This window comes from Xenopus laevis, chromosome 2S, assembly GCF_017654675.1.
Source record: "Xenopus laevis strain J_2021 chromosome 2S, Xenopus_laevis_v10.1, whole genome shotgun sequence".
NCBI lineage: Eukaryota > Metazoa > Chordata > Amphibia > Anura > Pipidae > Xenopus > Xenopus laevis.
In genome coordinates, this window is record NC_054374.1 from 155,320,570 (window position 1) to 155,326,569 (window position 6,000).

At 36.8% G+C, this 6,000-nt stretch overlaps 1 protein-coding gene across 1 annotated transcript in view; it reads right to left on the reverse strand.

Annotated features, from left to right (window-relative positions):
* The window catches only part of LOC108710006 (contactin-5), a 759,713-nt gene extending 754,877 nt beyond the window's left edge, over nt 1-4,836 (reverse strand). Inside the window, exon 1 of the mRNA XM_018250343.2 lies at nt 4,741-4,836. The gene's annotated coding sequence lies outside the window, so the exon portion shown is untranslated. The remainder of the gene's footprint in view (nt 1-4,740) is intronic.
* Between the last annotated feature and the right edge of the window lie 1,164 nt (nt 4,837-6,000).

A 6,000-nucleotide genomic window follows, 5' to 3' on the forward strand; every position in this document is an offset into this window, starting at 1 on the left:
TACCAGCATTAATAATCTCAATAATCTGACTAGAATTTCTCCAAATACATTTTGTGAAATTTCTCAGATTATTAAAGCAAAAAAAGGCCAGTTTTGCTTAAAGCTAAATATCACCTTTCTTTGTGGGTCAGATTTTATCTGATCTTGCCACGCGACACCATACAATATGATAAGATTTGTGGGATCCTATGAAATCTGATCCCCTATAGCTAGAATTTAAAGTCAGATCTAGTGATGGGCGAATTTGGGGCGTTTCGCCGAAAAATTTGCGAATTGCTTTTTTTTATGCTGGTGTCGCTGCGGTTTTGCGAATCCCAGCGACGAATCGCGGGAATTCCCTGCAAATTCTTTCCTGGCGAATAAATTCGCCAATCACTAGTCAGATCAGATAAAGTTGGATGGTGTTATTTGTTCATGTATCTACATCCAACATAAAATGTATTTCAATAGGGAAAAAAGTTGGTCAGACACCAACAGATTTTATTTTGTTGGAGGAAGATGCAGAATGCAGCATTCGCATCTAATAGTTGTGTCATCAGATAAAAAATGTTTCAACTAATTTATAAATCAGATATTTTGACCCATTTTGACAAAATCTCTCGTGGATTTTAGCCCTTCATCTAAAGGTGGCCATACACAGGGAGATCCTCTCATTTGACAATGTCGCCAAACGAGTGTATCTCTCTACAATATGCCCTGCAATATCAGGCTGATCATAATGAACATAATGAACAGATGCAGCCACGATCCGATGGGATTTTTTACCCTGCCTGATCGGCATCTGGCCAACTTCTGTCCAGATATTGATTGGGGACAGCCCGTGTATGGGGGCCATAAGATTACAGGATTATCCTTCGATCAGAAAATTGTTAGGAAGCCTATGGGGACCTTTCCTATAGGCTAACATTGGCCTCGGTAGGTTTTAGGTGGCGAACTAGGGGGTTGATGTATTTTTTAAAGAGACAGTACTTCGACTATCGAATAGTCTAACGATTTTTAGTTTGAATCGTTTAGATCGAAGTCGAAGTAGCCAATTCGATGGTCGAAGTAGCCAACAAAAACATTCGAAATTCGAACTATTTTTCCTCTGTTCTTTCACTCAAGCTAAGTAAATGGGCCCCAAAGTATTTTGTTGCAGGAAAATTAAAACTGAAATGGCAAAATCACTTAAAGGAGAAACATGTACAATTTAAGATACAGTACAATCTATTACAATCTGACAGTTCCTTCCAGTTTTATAGAGCACTTTGCCGGTTGGTGAATGCCCACTTTAAGAATGACCAAAATTTGTAAAACAAAGATTAAACATATCTTTAGTTGGATAAAGACATTCTAGATTATTGCCATGAATTAGGAAATGGTTTTTGAGATGTTGGCTGCTTCATTTATCAGTTTTGGAACTGCAGATTCTATCAAATCAACAGATTATCCTCTTTCTAGCTGCCAATCGCATCAGTACTTTAGAACATCATAATGAAATGGGCACAGAACGGATACAATAATTTGCACTTGGGCTCAAAACAAAATGATTTACTGAGATTAATGTGAATTTTCATTTGTATTCAGATAAAAAGAGGTAGCCATCTTTAATGGAAGTTAGAAGCCTCAGAAAGACTTTATTATCAACCAGTCTTTGCCTGCTGACATCTTAAGGTCATTTTTACGTCAACGTATTTGTTAGTGGTTTGCCATAGCTATCAAATTATGACGTTGTTGTTTTTCTTCCAAAGATCATTTTAATTTTATTCAAGAGGAACTGAGAGTGAAATTATATGAAGGCTTTAAGCCTTTTCAATGGCACCTAGCATTTTAAGAATAACCTGTTGTCTTTTTTGATACAGTTGATTGTACTGTTAGTGGTATTTTTTGAACACTCCTAAATTAACTGAAGTTGTATAATCGAGTCTCTAAATAATGATTTAAATGTCACAAAAGTTGTCACCAGAATCAAACTTTAAACGTGTAACATAGCAACAAAGAGATTAAATAAAATTTAGAATATAATTACTATTTCTAATATCTACAAACAGAAACTTCCACAAATATTTTATACCACCCTGGACTTTGAAAATTCCACTGTAATCGATAAGAAATAAATTGCTAACTATACCAGTTTCTTCAAGCTTTAAAACTGCATTGCAAAATAGCAGAGCTAACCACTACACCACTATGCTCCCAGTATCAGCAGAAAAGTGCTCTAGCCAAGTATTATTCCAGTGAGCACCACAGAGCGATCCTTTTATTCTACTTCAAATTTTCCGGGACAGGTGCATGCAAAGTAGAACTTGCTAAAGAACCGGAGCACTGGCCTGAGATATCAGGTAAATAAATATATTCACTAACTTATGGGCACTCCCAAGTAAAAAGAAGCCCCTGAAAAAAAACCCTAACCTTAAACTGCAGAGCTACATAGTGGAGTTCCTCTATGTCATCTTCTGGCCCTTCACTTTGTTTAAGGTCTCTTTGCTACCGCAAAGCCTGTGGGAGCATGTGCGGTTGGGCCTAGCCAGGAATCAGCTTCAATTGTGCATGCTCCCATCGGTGTTCAGACCCAAAAGAATGGGAACAGGCAGAAGATCGGATCATCCTGATATCGCCCACCTCAATGTGGACATATCAGGAAGAGAGTCAAATGAGCGGATCTCTACGTCTATGGCCACCTTAAAATGGCCCTATACATTGCCCAATAAGCTGCCAGCTGTTGGCAGCTTATATCTGCTTGTGTATGGGGACATTTAGGATCAGCAAGATGTGAGATGTTATGTTCATTATGAGCAAGCGTTTTACAAGGGAGGGTGAATAATTTAATAGGCTAGTCCACATGCTTTATAATGACAAAAAAATTAAAAATATAGATGTTTTTATATTAAAAGAATAGACAGAACACATTTCAATACAATTTATTATTATTTGGCTTAAAGGGCATGTAAATTATAAAATAGAATAAGGCAAGAAATGCTGTATTTTGTATACTAAATATAAACATGAACTTACTGCACCACAAGCCTAACCAAAAAATAATTTATGCTTCCAAAGTTGGCTACACGGGGTCACCATCTTGTAATTTTGCTAAACATCTTTGCAAGACTAAGACTGTGCACATGCTCAGTGTGGTCTGGGCTGCTTAGGGATCGTTATAAATAAAGCTGCTTGAGTTCTGCATGGCTGGGAAGTAAGGCGGGGGCTCCCCCTGCTGTTCATAAGTATGATTGTTTCCCTGCTCAGCAGTTAGGGACCGACTGACAATTCCTATCCACAGCAGTAAATGAAGAGAGAATTTCACTGCATACAGTCAGGTTTCTTATAAAAACACATTTTTTTAATGAAAGTATATTGGAGATAGGTTTCTTTTTCATTAAAGAAAGTTAAAATGGGATTTTATTTTTTTGCCTTTACATGCCCTTTAAATTCATTGAGGCTAAATGTGAAATGATGCCATGGAATTATTCCAGTGCAAAACAATGGGTACTTCGTTCAATTCCTCTACTTTGCAAAAAAAAATGTAAGTCCCTTAATCATGAAAATAGCATTATTTGTAGTATTATTAACAGCAACAACCAGTAATTTAATAATGTGCAGTAATTAAAAACAATTGCTGAGCAGAAGTTAACACCTAACTGCTACCTCATATATTATTCCTGGGCATTCCTCGTACATGTACTGTAAATATATAGTAGCAACTCAAATGCATTTTAATAGTAAAGCTGACATTTCCACCTGTTAGTTTAGTGGTGGCACTTACTTTTAGACCATTAGCTCATTCTGTGATTTTCCATTAAATTAAGCACATCGACTAACCTTTGAAACAGTTGAAACCTTTTAAAATGCAAGTGTGATTAATAAGTTGACTCCCATGTTGCTCTTATTCATCACACTTGCAGTCTATGCCGAAATGGCAAGTGATCAGCTTGCTCCTATGATTCCAGGAATTTCTTTTTAGTGTTATATAAACCTGTTAAAATATCATGAGTTACCAATTCTAATAATACTTTTTCATCATTTAAATAAAATTTCTGTAAAATCAGTAAATTGCTCTACTCTCAAGCTGAAATACAATCAGTAATAAATATAATTTGGGGTTTTTATAAACATATTGAGTAAGTTACAGTTAAGTTTTTATAATTGGATTGTGCATTAACCCCGCCAAGCAGAACTGGCATGTGTTGGAATACTTATTTCCAGTATAATGAAATATTTGAAGCTTTCTATAGCATGTACATTAGAGAGCATAGGTCTTTGGAACCATGAGAACCCTTTTTTTCTTATCAACTGTTCATTATCATTGAAATGCAGATATTCTGTACAGACAGACAGCAAAGATATAGGCCAAAAGATACATACATGGATCAACGTTAAATACTCAACATATTTAAAAATATAAAGTCCCATTGAACTTTTGAACTTGACTTCTCACAGACTTCTGTATGATCAGATAAAAGACTAGACAGTGGCATATTCAATTTAGAAAGGAGCAAACCCTCTAATTTTCACTTTGGAAACCTTTGTAGGTGGTGATCAAACAAACTGACTTGAATCACATTCCAAAATCAAACAGAAAATAGTATGCTGCCATTTATTTATAATATCACTCTATACAGCCAAAAAAACTTTGGACAGGGCTATCTAACTAAAGACATAACATTTCTATGGCACCCTGTTTGCCTAAGAGCATTTATTTCGCTAGCAAAAGAGTACATAGGTACTCATTTTACTCCGCAAATTAATTTTCCTTTACATTACCTCTTTGGCCAGAGTTTTCTTCGCCAGTTAAGACCCGGAAAACTGATAAGTTGAAGCTACATCCTCCTCAATCTTGTCAGTGACATCATATCCTAAAAGGCTAAAAATGAAAAAAAAAAATTAAATTAAATTAAAAAAAAAACACGCTGGCATTTTTCATATTTTAAACTGTGATTGTCTTTAAAAGTTGCAACTGTTAAATATATTTTTTGTAAATTTTATTTGATGCTCATTGCACGTTTTTTTTAGGGTGGGCTCATGTCTAGGACATTAGAGGATATCTTTCGTCTTTATTTTTCTTCCTTGGATATTTTTAATAATAAGTGGCCACTACGGCTGCAGGGGGCCCAGGAGGTATAGGGGCCCCATGAGGCCCTAATTCATATACCATTGAAATAAATAATGATAAAATAGGTCAACCTCTAGATATGTTGGGGGCCTGAAAAATTATTTGCTCTGAGGCCCAGTAATATCTAGTTATGCCACTGCTAATAAAGTGTACCCGTCATTCACTAACCTCCCGTAATTCACTAACCTCCGAAAATTCGCCAGCGATCGATTCACTCACATCGTAATACTTCGCAAGGCGTAGATTCACCAGGACAACGCTAATTCTCTAAAATTCGAAGTTGTGTCCAGGGTGCTGAACGCTGGCGAAGTTGCGCTACCGTTACTGCGGCAAACGAAGCGAAGTTGCCTAATTTGCAAACCGTGGGAAGTTAAAGTTCAATGCAACTTATATGTTGCAGCAAATACATTACACTACACAAGCTTAATAGAATAAAATAGAGTTGTTATATTGCCCTACACATGATCCCAGTGTATAGTTTATGTGCCATACTGTATGTTAGGAAATGTAGGGGGGAAGCCGGGTACCCCAGAAAAATATTATGATCTTTGCAGCCTATCACCCTGAAAAAGGAAAAGACGATAGCGTTTTTTGGGACTATTTTTTGAGGAACTCCTATCTACTCTATTGCACTTCGCTTGGTCTGAGGTGGCAAGTCTGACGCAAGAGGTAACGTTCAATAAAATCTGCATCTTAGTGAATTTGCGTAGTTACGTCCCTTCGCCAGAGCACAACTTCGCCAGGCGTAAGGGAGAAAATGACCGCTAGAGTCTATCTCCTTCGCTAGCAAATTTACGCCTGTGCCTGTTAAAAATCGGCAAAGTAACGAAATGACGTCATGCTGTCAAATTTTCGCTACCCTTAATCACTTCGCCCTTTAGTAAATCTGCCCCCTAGGCAGAAATGCCTAG